The sequence below is a fragment of the Bos indicus x Bos taurus genome, chromosome 9 (assembly GCF_003369695.1).
Source record: "Bos indicus x Bos taurus breed Angus x Brahman F1 hybrid chromosome 9, Bos_hybrid_MaternalHap_v2.0, whole genome shotgun sequence".
NCBI lineage: Eukaryota > Metazoa > Chordata > Mammalia > Artiodactyla > Bovidae > Bos > Bos indicus x Bos taurus.
Window position 1 is genome coordinate 11,069,171 of NC_040084.1, and position 14,723 is coordinate 11,083,893.

Sequence of the window (14,723 nt, forward strand, 5' to 3'; positions counted from 1 at the left end):
CTTAGAAGAGGCAGGATGATAGCAACTTGTTGAACTCAATCTTAATCACCTCACATTGTCCCCCACACTTTAAACCTGCTTTGAGCAACATATGTTCCTCCACATCCTTAGATGCGGTCTCAGATCTGAAATCTGCAGGGAGAGTATTAGTATCATTTGCATCATATCTCATTTCTTTATAATCTTTTTCCAGTTTATATTATGTTTTTCCAAGTTTGAACATTTAAAGGGAAAAATCAATTAAATTTAGTTCACCACATTTTCACAACTCTGGATTCTATTATAGAAGGTGTTTATTTGTTTCCTTCTCTTTATTTTAATTTATTGTTTGCAATCTTTATTACAATCATTTAGAGACACTTTTCCCCAGTTACTAATCCCTTTAGAGCTGATGGGTGTATCATAAGTACTAACATCATCATTATTATGTAGCAGCATGTTCTTAGGGAGATGCAGTGGGAAACAGAAAACATTTACGTCTTCTCCCTGGAGGAGATGTTAAATGTAGCAGGATAGAGGCTATATTAATGCCACAGACTCTAGAGAATATATTGATGTGTACTTTTTCATCATACGGATATTATCAGGTTGACCATACACTGTATAAAAATTCCAAAAATTATAATTTAGACTGTAATTTTCAGTCTAAGATGACCATTAAAAATGTTGAAGTATCTATATGAAACCAAGATGCAAAGATATTCTTGTTCCCTGGTGTTTAGAGTTAACTTTCCACTCTAAGGAAATGAGACTGTGTTTAATTAAATGTCATTCCTTGTTTGCTGAGCAGCTACTGTGTTCCAAACTTGGAGTCGGTGCTGGGATCAGACATCAGCTAAAACACAAGACCCTTCTCTCATACAAAATTAAAAGAAAAATACTAAGTATTTACCAAGGGATATTAAATATATATATATATATATATATATATATATATATATATATAAACTTGAATAAGTGAATGATAATATTGTATTTAGGGACTGGAGATACTGGATGTCTTAATGGTATTCTTCCAAAATTAATTTACATATTCAATTCAACAAGAATCTCAGTGAGAAAATAGATGATAGGTAGGTAGGTAGATAGATTCAGTTCAGAATAGTTCAGTTCAGTCACAGTGTCTGACTCTTTGTGACCCCATGGACTGCAGGACGCCAGGCTTCCCAATCCTTCACCATCTCCCAGAACTTACTCAAACTCATGTCCATTGAGTTGGTGATGCCATCCAACCATCTCATCCTCTGTCGTCCCCTTCTCCTACAACCCTCAATCTTTCCAAGCATCAGGGTCTTTTCCAATGAGTCAGTTCTTTGCATCAGGTGGCCAAAGTATTGGAGATTCAGCTTCAGCATAAGTCCTTCCAATATTCAGGACTAATTTCCTCTAGTATTGACTTATTGGATCTCCTTGCAGTCCAAGAGACTCTCAAGAGTCTTCACCAACACCACAGTTCAAAAGCATCAATTCTTCAGTGCTTAGCTTTCTTTATAGTCCAACTCTCACATCGATACATGACTACTGGAAAAACCATAACTTTGACTAAATGGACCTTTGCTGGCAAAGTAATGTCTCTGCTTTTTAATACGCATTCTAGGTTGGTCATAGTTTTTCTTCCAAGGAGCAAGGGTCTTTTAATTTCATGGCTGCAATCACGACCTGCAGTGATTTTGTTTTTTGTGTTTTTTTTTCCAACTACAATTTTATTTTATTTTTAAACTTTACAAAATTGTATTAGTTTTGCCAAATATCAAAATGAATCCACCGCAGGTATACACGTGTTCCCTATCCTGAACCCTCCTCCCTCCTCCCTTCCCATACCATCTCTCTGGGTCGTCCCAGTGCACCAGCCCCAAGCATCCAGCATCGTGCACTGAACCTGGACTGGCAACTCATTTCATACATGATATTTTACATGTTTCAATGCCATTCTCCCAAATCTTCCCACCCTCTTCCTCTCCCACAGAGTCCATAAGACTGTTCTATATATCAGTGTCTCTTTTGCTGTCTCATACACAGGGTTATTGTTACCATCTTTCTAAATTCCATATATATGCATTAGTATACTGTATTGGTGTTTTTCTTTCTGGCTTACTTCACTCTATATAATAGGCTCCAGTTTCATCTACCTCATTAGAACTGATTCAAATGTATTCTTTTTAATGGCTGAGTAATACTCCATTGTGTATATGTACCACTGCTTTCTTATCCATTCATCTGCTGATGAACATCTAGGTTGCTTCCATGTCCTGGCTATTATAAACAGTGCAGCTATGAACATTGGGGTACACGTGTCTCTTTCCCTTCTGGTTTCCTCAGTGTGTATGCCCAGCAGTGGGACTGCTGGATCATAAGGCAGTTCTATTTCCAGTTTTTTAAGGAATCTCCACACTGTTCTCCATAGTGGCTGTACTAGTTTGCATTCCCACCAACAGTGTAAGAGGGTTCCCTTTTCTCCACACCCTCTCCAGCATTTATTGCTTGTAGACTTTTGGATTGCAGCCATTCTGACTGGAGTGAAATGGTACCTCATAGTGGTTTTGATTTGCATTTCTCTGATAATGAGTGATGTTGAGTATCTTTTCATGTGTTTGTTAGCCATCTGTATGTCTTCTTTGGAGAAATGTCTATTTAGTTCTTTGGCCCATTTTTTTGATTGGGTCATTTATTTTTCTGGAGTTGAGTTGCAGGAGTTGCTTGTATATTTTTGAGATTAGTTGTTTGTCAGATGCTTCATTTGTCTCCCCCAAAAAAGTCTGTCACTCTTTCCATTGTTTCCCTATCTATTTGCCATGAAGGGATGGGACCAGATGCCATGATCTTGTTTTTCTCAATGTTGAATTTTAAGCCAACTTTTTCACTCTCTTCTTTCACTTTCATCAAGTGGCTCTTTAGTTCTTCTTCACTTTCTGCCATAAGGGTGGTGTCATCTGCATATCTGAGGTTATTGATATTTCTCCTGGCAATCTTGATTCCAGATTGTGCTTCATCTAGCCTGGCATTCCACATGGTGTACTCTTCATAGAAGTTAAAATAAGCACTGTGACAATATACAGCCTTAACATACTCCTTTCCCAATTTGAAACCAGTGTGTTTTTTCATGTCCAGTTCTACAGATAAATAAATATATAGATATCAATATGTTTTTGGAAACTTAGAAGGTGAATTTAAGTTTGTTATGACAAAAAGAACCAATACATTTTGGAAAAAGTTTTGTGAATGTGAATGTCCTACCAGATATAAAAATAAAAAGCTGCATAAATAAAGAGACACATGTGGTCCTGAAAGAAGACTTAATACCTCAAAGAGGACAGAATTAATAAGCCAGATATAGACAAGGGATATACAAGGAACTCAGTGCATAATAAAGATGACATCACGAAAGACTGGAGGAAAATTATTCAATAAAAGACATTGGGGAAAATATATATGTACTTGAATGATCACTCCTCACAAATGGTTCTTCATTAGAATTAATTCCAGAGGTATTGCAAAGTTAAATGGAAGAAATTAAACTATTAAAAAAAAGAAGAAAACTTCATGGATGTCTATTTTAGTGACCTTGAGGTGGGAAATAAAATTCTATATAAAAAAGCAAAGCAAGAGCACCCGAAGAAAAAAAAATATATTTTTCTTAAAAGAAACAAATCGCCAGTCCAGGTTCAATGCAGGATACAGGAAGCTTGGGGCTGGTGCAATGGGATGACCCAGAGGGATGGTATGGGGAGGGAGGTGGGAGGGGGGCTCAGGATGGGGAACATGTGTACACTCGTGGCAGATGCATGTTGATATATGGCAAAACCAATACAATATTGTAAAGTAAAATAAATAAATAAAAAATAAAATGATAAAAAAAGAGGCAAAGGATTCTGTGCATAATTATGGTTGGAAGGCAAAAAGAATGAGAAGTTGGAAAATATATGCAATAAATGCAGCAAATTTTTCATGTACAGAGATTTTGTGGAGAAAACTCACTAAATCTCCCCATTGAGGAGAGGACAAAGGGCATGGGCAAAGGGCATGGGCAAAGGACACCATGGTGTGGGCTGCCAGCTGTCCAATGAAATCCATCCTGTCTTTGACATTGATAGAGCTGTAGTCTGGCCCATGACTAGTCTCACTCCCAACCTCCCTCATGGTTGCAGAGCTAAGATTTTGCATGTGGGCCAGGAGCAGAGTGATGGATCCACTTGAGGAGCAGAACTTCTCTGATAGGGAACGTTCCTGCCTAGATGCCTCTCATCCTGCCCGCTGAAGCCTGAGGTGCAGGACCCAGCACCTCAAGGTCAGCTTTATAGGGTGCAGAGCCACTGGGCAAAGGGTCTGGTCTTTCCATGACCATGTGGAGGACGTCCACCTGCCAGTTTCACATCAGCTGGGAAGGGTGACAGATAAGCCTCTACGTGTATTTTAGCCTTTGCATTAACCATGTGGCTTGTTATAGCAATGTAGCTCACCTTTTACACAATGCTAAAAAGAAGAAACGCATGTGGTTAACAGCCACACAAAATATATTCATTATTATTAATAATTAAGAACAATTAAAACTCTGATATGTTACTTTCATCTATTGAATAATTGTTTTGCAAATATATATATTTTTAAAAAAGCAAAATTGCTCAGTTTTGACAAAGATTCAGGATAACTGCCATTCTTAAATAGTTCCATGAGAATGTGTACTGGTTCAAAGTCATCAAAAATCATTTTACAATATATTATTTATTGAACAGTCTTAGAAAACATACATATTTTAACCTAGTAATTTGTCTTTAATAAATTTATTCTAATAATTAGTATTTAATGAAGATTTATGTGCAAAAATGTTCATTGCAATGTTCTTTCCAAAAAAAAAAAAATTTAGAAGCAAATTAATGCTCTCAAATAATAAAACAGATAATTAAAATTGGGTGTATTATTATGATGAATATATATTCATTAAAATTGTGCTTCAAAAATTTTAAGTATTGACACCTTAGTTACTAATATGAAAAGGTAGCACACAAAATGTAATATGCAGTAATAGAAAACATGCATCTAATATTTGGAGGAAACAACTAGGCTATACAAACTATAAATATAGATAATACATGGACAGAGATTTGAAATAATATTTGCTGAATATTATATTTACTGCAAGTTACTTCTATAATCTACATTTACCTTTATACACTTTTTAGAACTCTCTATAGCAAGTATTTTATTCATTTTTAATTGAAAATAAGCAATTTTGAAGGGAAAATGAGTTGCCAAAAACTTGAAGTAGGTTTGTGAACTTCTATTTGTTGATATACCAACTATTGCAGCAAATAGCTTAAAATGTGCTATTTAGAAGACTAGTCTAGGTTTATTTATTTTTGTTCTCTGGTTATGAAACATTTTCTAATATTAGAGTTTTAGAACTGCAGCATTTTCTACAAAGTGGTACAAAGCTAGTACGTTGGATGTCAAATATTAATTTTTTTTTTATTCAAGTATAACATATACACAGAATCATGCACATAGAGTAGATGGTTCCACAATCTGAAAGCATAACCATATATCCAGCATTTAGATCAAGAAACAAAAGACTTTTCATGTTCCCTTCTAGTCACTTATACCCAAGCTAACTAATTTTGTCTATATGTATTTAAAGAAGTTGAATCGTAGGATATAGCATCTTTTATGTCATACACCTATCACTCAATTTTACCTGTTTTAGATCGTTCATTCTTTTTGCTGTGCATCTTCCATTGTGGAAGTGTACTCTGTTCTATGTATATGTTCTACTGTTGATAGGCATTTACAGAGATTGGAATTTGGGGCTTTTATGATGAATTAGAATATTCCAATACATATCCAGTGAATATACATGTGCATTTTAGTTAAACGAATCTGTAGGAGTATAAAGTGAAGTTGCTCAGTTGTGTCTGACTCTTTTTGACCCCAGGGACTGTAGCCTGCCAGGCTCCTCCGTCCATGGGATTTTCCAGGCAAGGATACTGGGGTGGGCTCCCATTTCCTTCTCCAGAGGATCTTCCCTATCCAGGGATTGAACCCAGGTCTCCCTCACTGCAGGCAGACTCTTTATTGTCTGAGCCACCAGGGAAGCTTGCTAAGTAATAGGCAAGCAGATGGCCAGCCGTAGTAGATATTGCCAAATACTTTTAAAAGTTGTTTAAAATTTCTATCTCATCAGTGGTGTGTGAGTTTTCATTGCTTCACACTCTCACCAGTACTGGAAGTATCAGTTTTCCTTTTCTTCTCTTAGTCATTCTGGCAATAGTTACTGAAGTGGTCTTGGCATCTTAACATTATTGGGTCTTCCAGTGAATGAATATGACATATCTTTCCATTTATTTGGGTTTTCTTTAAATTTTCTCAATTGTTTTAATAGTAAATGATTTAGTTTATCTTTGTCTTTAGATTTGTTCTTATTTGATTTAAAATGGAATGTTCTTTTTTATTTTTTAATTTCTGCACTCTATGTGTTTAGTTCTGCACTCTATGTGAACTCTGGCCACCATGGTCTTCCAAGACATCCATCTCCATCTCTCTACCTAGGGTGTCCTCTGGGACGGTTCTGCATTCCACTTCTCTCAACACAGCAAGTGGGGACAAGCTTAAGTTTTACTTCATTAGTCCCTTACAGATTACAGTCCTTCATTTGCTAATATTTGTGTTTTTTTTTTTTTTTCAAATATGTTCTGGTGTTTTTTGTTTTTTGTTTTTTTTTCCCAGTAGAGAGTACAAGTCAGTTTCCTTATCCTCCATCTTGACTCAAAGCAGAAGACATAGACACCACAGGTGTTTGCTCTGTTATTGTTCTTCCAGACTATACGTATAGATTTTCCTTTTTTTTTAGCCGCATGTCATGTTTTACATATACACAAATACACAATTTTAATGAGTTTTTTCAAAGTTATGGAGAGTCCTTATTTTAAAACGTTATCACAGTTTAAAAACAAGTAGGCAAATTTTACAATTTTTTCAACATTCACTTTCTTCTCAAGCATTGGAAGAGGAAGCAACAGGAGAGTCATACAGAGACTTTGAAATAACCACTGAGGTTTGGCCACTGCTAAGTAGAAGCAGTAAGTGGTTGCTATTTCTCATTTTGATGACAATTGGGTTAAAGGAAGTCTGTAGCAGCAGGAATGTGACAAAGTTGTGGTTTAGAAATGTAAGAGCTGGAAATGCCAACATCAATTCAAAAATAAATAGCAGAATGTGGCTATTCTCTCAAAGTTTAAGAAAAAAAATATTGAATTAAATAAAAATCAATGGCAGTTTGCAGATTCCAATAGCATTAAATCCTACTTAGGTTTTCGAACTCTTAGATACCTTCTCTAAATTATGTTCTTTTGAAAATTCACATTACTTTGTTATCTCCTAGGGTGTACTTAGGTAACAAGAGACTCCAATTTTAATCTGATCTGTAGGCCATAAGTTTGGAAGCCACAGGTTTTAAGATTTTATATTTTCTAACCACCCCTCCATACGCCCTGTCCTCCCTAGTTATCATTACATGACATTAGTGAGACAGACTCCAGCTCATACAACTTGCAGCACAACAGGCCAATCTAAAAAAAAATTTGGTGGGCCAAACAAAGCAACTTTATTCAGCAAGCCAGCAGTCCGAGGACATGGTGAACTGATGTCCAAACAACCATCTTCCCTGATCTTCTTGAGTTAGAATTCAGGTTCCTTTTATAGTAAAAGAAAAAACATCATGGAAAATAGATGGGGAAACAATGAAAACAGTGACAGACTTTACTTTCTTGGACTCCAAAATCACTGTAGATAGTGACTGCAGCCATGGAATAATTTGCTCCTTGGAAGACAAGCTACGACCAAAGTAGATGGCATATTAAAAAACAGAGACATTACTTTGCCAACAAATGTCCATCTAGTCAAACCTATGGTTTTTCCAGTAGTCATGTATGTATGTGAGAGTTGGACAATTCATTTCGATGTTGGGCAAAGCTAATACAATATTGTAAAGTTTAAAAATAAAATTAAAAAAAAAAATAAAGAAAGCTGAGTGCTGAAGCATCGATGCTTTTGGACTGTGGTGTTGGAAATTCTTGAGAATCCCTTGGACAGCAAGGAGATCAAAGCAATCAATCCTAAAGGAAATCAGTCCTGAATATTCATTGAAAGGGCTTATGCTGAAGCTGAATCTCCAATATTTTAGCCACCTGATGCAAATAACTGACTGCTGCTGCTGCTGGTAAGTCGCTTCAGTCGTGTCCGACTCTGTGCAACCCCAGAGACGGCAGCCCACCAGGCTCCCCTGTCCCTGGGATTCTCCAGGCAAGAACACTGGAGTGGGCTGCCACCTCCTTCTTCAATGCATGAAAGTGAAAGGTGAAAGAGAAGTCGCTCAGTCGTGTCCGACTCCCAGCGACCTCATGGACTGCAGCCCACCAGGCTGCCCCGTCCATGGGATTTTCCAGGCAAGGGTACTGGAGTGGGGTGCCACTGCCTTCTCCGAAATAACTGACTAGTTGAGATCAAAAGGATATGGCTGCAAGAAGGGGTTACTTTCTGACCTTGTCCTTGTATCCTGGGCTTCTGGTCATGAGCAGGCTTGGGAGCAGGTCAGCAAACACACTGTGACTGTGACGTGGGGACATACGCCCTGCTGCAGGGTGCCCACAGGGAGCCGGCACTCAAAGGAAGACCTTCCACTCTGGCTGAGATGTTCCAGAGTGAGCCAGGGTCAAAGATGGAGACCAGGTTTCTCATTTCCTTATCAGTTAGGAAATCCTGCACTTTTGGAAAGGGAGCAAGGGAGTAAGAAGCCCCAAAGGAGTTCTTGGGATATAACCATATTCTACAAGTGCTTGCAGTTTATGGTGTGTCCGGAAAGAGAGCTTGGGTCACTACCTCCCCAAGGTGCTCTGTACCCCACAGAGTGGCCATTCATTCTGGTTGCTTGGTGTCTGCAAGAATTCACACAGATGTGACATTCAATTCTGACACATCTTCTACAGTCCCAGCTCCAGCAACTCCTTGCCAAATCCGTGACGATGTATTTCAACATTGTCACCACTTGCTGTTAAATGATGCTTGAACTCAAATGCCATTTCTTTGATTAAACATTCTGTAACCCCTAAACTTAACTATATTTTCATCTGTCTGCTTATGACACGGTTTCCACTTCCTTTGTCATTTTTTGTTTAATTTTGCATTATAACTGGTTTGTTTTTACAACTGTTATCCTCATAAAACTTTAAATCAGTTAATGTCCTATATCTACTCTTCAGTGTTAATGAAACACATCTAGAAAAATTTCCTCCAGTAATTATGCTACTAAATGCAACTTTGTGTGCTCTACCCACAGTGAAACCAAATAAGTGGAAACATCAGAGTTTGGAGCAGAGAAAGGTATATTGCAGGGCCATTCAAAGAGATCAGTGGCTCATAGCTAAACCCCCCAATTCCCCTAAGGATTTCAACCAAGCATTTTTAAAGGCTAGATGAGGGAGGTACATGGCTGCAAACTTCTTGGTGTAAGAATCCTTTGTTCTTGCAGTTGTCCACATAGCTCAGGTCAGAATGTTCCTGTAAATCTCCAACAAGACAAATGTTATTCTCTATTCTTAAACATTTTATCTCCATGTAAATGAAAAAGTGTTATACCCTTAAAGGTCAGAGCCTTAAGAATGGGCTCTTCTGTATATTTCAGGCAATAGGCAAAATTCTTAACTCTAAACAAAAGAAATAAAAAACTAAGGTTAAAGCAAAATCTGACTACTGAGTCAGATTTCTTCTCAGGATTACAGTTATTCAATAAATATGTTTAGAGAATAATTTGATTGAATGTCAAAATAATCCTCATGTTGACCATGCGGTGTTACCTAATCATGAAACATCAAATTTCGGGGGAGGGGGGAGTCTAACCAGTTTTTAATGAGTATCTATTATATTTTATGTCCTATTCATAATGTAATGTGCATTTCAATCAAGGAAAACAATATATTAAACTGTGCCTAACTACTTCTAGGATTAGAAAATTGATACCAACTTGAATTGGAGAAATCAGGAACAAAAAGGTATCTTTTCTGACAGATCATTGAAATTGAGTTAATGAGTTTAGGCACAGGCCAAAATGAAAATTTCTCAAATCAATTTACCATACTAAGGTGTAACCAGGAGTCAATATTTGATTAACAGCCTGGGTTTGGAGACTCAAGACAGAGAGATTTGAAACCTAAGGAAAAAGAAAGAAAAATAGATAATATAAGCCTGAGATTCGGTGAAGTGTAGAGCAGTGTTAATTTGGTCCAGCCTTTGTTGAAACAGGATGGGCTTGAGAATCTGATCATCAGGAAAGAACCTTTTAGGGGTTTTAAACATGGTTGAATTTAACATTGTTGTTTCTGTTTATTTTTAGCTTTTTTTAATTTCTTTCTTGCAGACTATAGTCTGTGTGTCCTGACCATCTTCTATTAAAAATGCTAATTAAGTTGTGACTTGAGGATAACATAAATAAAGATATAAATAGATAAAGACTTAACTAATTACTATAAGACCATCTTCAAAGTAGGTGAGTAGTTTTGACAGAGACAGTAATTCTTTTCAGTGTCTCATTCCCTTTCTAAATGTTCTATTTATATTCCATCTCCAATAATACAGATGTGCCCTACTTTTCTTAGCACAAACAAGGATTCATATTTTCAGGACAAAAAAATGAAAATAATTATTTCAATTATGAGATAAATACTTAACATGTCGACATTGCAAATATATATTATTTGATTTCACTAAAATATGTTGTTGGTTTTTGGTTTTGGTATAAATTCTGGCTTACAGAGGTTTTCCTGGAGATGGGCCAGAAAATTTAATGTAACAGATTGGAAAGTACAAACAACTAAAACATTGTTTAAATCTCAGTTCAAATTTCACTTCCTGGGTGAAGCCTTACCAAGATTCCTAATTAGAATCTGTCATGTCAACAGAGAGAAACTTGAATCACTAAATAATTCAGAAAAGAATATTTTTTAATATATATTTAAAAAGCAGTTTTGAACAACTCCAGAAGCTAACACATCACATAAGGTTGTATGCTGGGGTACCATCTGCCAAGTAGTGAAATACTGAGTGGAAATGACAGTACTTTTGACTTCCCAGTTTAAAGTTGACATTATGTCCAGCATTGTGTAAGGAAACAGAGAGCATTCACTTCATTGCATGAAATGGGCTTCCATAGTGGTGGTATTCCTTTGCTCTTTAAACAATTTATTTTTAATTGGAATATAGTTGCTTTACAATGTTGTGTTAGTTTCTGTTGTGCAGTAAAGTTAGTCAAAAATATGTTTACATATATCCTCTCTTTTCTGGATGTCCTTCCCATTTGGGTCACCATGGAGCATTGAGTAGTTTTCCCTATGCTATACAGAAAGTTCTATTACTTATTTTATATATATTACTGTATACATGTTAATCCCAATTTCCTAATTCATTCTACCCACCTTCTCCCTTTCAGTGTCTACATGTTTGTTCTCTATGTCTGTGTCTCTGTTTTTTCCTTACAAGCAGTCTCATTAGAAAAAATAATAATAATTATGCTTTAATAAGAAATCATTGAGCTAAAACTGTTTCAAACTGAACTTTTTCACTTTTGAGGTAAGTGCATTTGAGGTAGGCACATCACCATTTTGAGATTTAGTTTCCTCATCTGTTAAAAAACATGATGAGTCTACTTTACAGCCATTGTGAAAATTCATGGAGACTGAATACACAAAAAATGTCCTGCAGAGTAGCTGTTACTGAGAAGACAGCCTGGAAAGCAAAGCCTTGTTTATCTGGTTTATATGTTTAACCAGAGATGCCTGGAGTAACAGGCAAGTTTGGCCTTGGTGTGCAAAATGAAGTAGGGCAAAGGCTAACAGAGTTTTGCCAAGAGAACGCACTGGTCATAGCAAACACCCTCGTGCAACAACACAAGAGACAACTCTACACATGGACATCATCAGGCACTCAATACCGAAATCAGATTGATTATTTTTTTTGCAGCAAAAGATGAGGTCATCAAAAACAAGACTGGGAGCTGACTATGGCTCAGATCATGAGCTCCTTATTGCCAAATTCAGACTTAAATTGAAGACAGTAGGGGAAACCACTAGATCATTCACATATATCCTAAATGAAATCCTTTACAATTATACAGTGGAAGTGACAAATAGATTAGGGGGATTAGATCTGATAGACAGAGCACCTGAAGAATTATGGATAGAGGTTCATGACATTGTACACGAGACAGTAATGAAAACCATCCCCAAGAAAAATAAATGCAAGAAGGCAAAATGAGAAGGTCTTAAAAATAGCTGAGAAAAGAAGAGAAGTGAAAGGTAAAGGAGAAAAGGAAAGATATACCCCTTTGAGTGCAGAGTTCCAAAGAATACCAAGGAGACATAAGAAACTCTTCCTCAGTGATCAATGCAAAGAAATAGAGGAAAATAATAGAAAGGGAAGGACTAGAGATCTCATCAAGAAAATCAGAGATTCCAAGGGAACATTTCATGCAAAGATGGGCACAATATAGAAATTGTATGGACCTAACAGAAGCAGAAGATATTAAGAAGAGATAGCAAGAATACAAAGGAGAACCATACAAAAAAAGATCTTGATGACACATAGGTTTGTGTCAGGATGGTTTGATCACTCACCTAGAGCCAGACATCCTGGAATGTGAAGTCAAGTGGGTTTTAGTGAGCATCATTATGAACAAAGCTAGTGGAGGTGAAGGAATTGCAGGTTAGATATTTCAAATCCTAAAAGATGATGCTGTTAAAGTGATGCATTCAATATGCCAGCAAATTTGAAAAACTCAGCAGTGGCCACAGGACTGGAAAAGGTCAGTTTTCATTCCAATCCCAAAGAAAGGCAATGACAAAGAATGTTCAAATTATCACAATTGCACTCATCTCACATGCTAGTAAAGTAACATTGAACATTCTCCAAATCAGTCTTCAACAGTACACGAACTGTGAACTTCCATATTTTCAAACTGGATTTAGAAAAGGCAGAGGAACCAGAGATCAAATTGCCAACATCCATTGGGTCATCGAAAAAACAAGAGAGTTCCAGAAAATCAACTATTTCTGCTTTATTGACTATGCCAAAGCCTTTGACTGTGTGGATCACGGCAAACTGTGGAACCTTCTTCAAGTGATGTGAATACCAGACCACCTGACTTGCCTCCTGAGAAAACTGTATGCAGGTCAAGAAGCGAGAGTTAGAAAAAAATAAAATTAAAAAAAAAATTAATGTGTTTTCAAATGTTATTATCTTTACCTTTTTAAACAATATGTCCAGAATGTATATAAAATGATAACATAAAATAATGATGATACTTACATATTACCCAACATAATAATTGATAACACTGTTGAACTAATCTTTTAAAATTAACATTATCATTGTTGCTTTTATGAGTACTATCTTTTGATGCATCAAATATTGCTGCATAAGTAATTTAAATGATTTTATTGTTTTGAATTGTTTACAAACTTTATCTAATAAGAACTTTAAAAATCGAAAAAAAAAAAAAAAAAAGAACAAGACATGGAACAGCAGACTGGTGCCAAATTGGGAAAGGAATACATCAAGGCTGTATATTGTCATCCTGTTTTTTTAACTTATATGCAGCGTACATCATCCAAAATGTCAGGCTGGATGAAGCACAATCCGGAATCAAGATTGCTGGGAGAAATATCAATAACCTCATATATGCAGATGACACCAGCTTTATGGCAGAAAGTGAAGAGGAATTAAATAGTCCCTTGATGAAAGTGAAAGAGGAGAGTGAAAAACTGGCTTAAAACTCAACATTCAAAAAACAAAGATCTTGGCATCCAGTCCCATCACATCATGGCACATAGATGGGGAAACAATGGAAACAGTGACAGACTTTGTTGTCTTGGGCTCCCAAATCACAGCACCTGGTGACTGCAGCCATGAAATTAAAAGACGCTTGCTCCTTGGAAGAAAAGCTATGACCAACCTAGGCAGGATATTAAAAAACACAGACATTACTTTGCCAGCAAAGGTCCATTTAGTCAAAATTATGGTTTTTCCAGTAGTCATGTATGGATTGGAGAGTTGGACGTAAAGAAAGCTGAGCACTGAAGAACTGATGCTTTTGAACTGTGGTGTTGGAGAAGACTCTTGAGAATCCCTTGAACTGCAAGATCAAATCAGTCAATCCTAAAGGAAATCAGTCCTGAATATTCATTGAAAGGACTGATGCTGAAGCTGAAGCTCCAATATTTTGGCCACCTGTTGAGAAGAACTGACTCATTGGAAAAGACCCTGCTGCTGGGAAAGATTAAAGGGAGAAGGAGGAGGGGATGACAGAAGATGCGACAATGTGTTGGATGACATCACCAACTCTATGGAGATGAATTTGAGTAGACTCTGGGAGTTGGTGATAGACAGGGAAGCCTGGTGTGCTGCAGTCCATGGGGTTGCAATGAGTCAGATACAACTGAACTAGTGAACTGAGCTGAACTGAACACTTTTAACAGCATATAGATGAGACGTCTGTTCTTTTATCTGTTACTTTTTAAATGAAAGAAATAAGAAGGCAAAAGAATGATTTGTGAAAATGTAAACCAAAGAGATGTTTCTATAGTATGGCATCACAGAATTTTTTGAAACTGAAAAATTTTCTAACAGCCATATGTGTGGATCTTGGGGGTACTTTGGAAAATTCAGGCACTGCAGTTCCTGTGGGA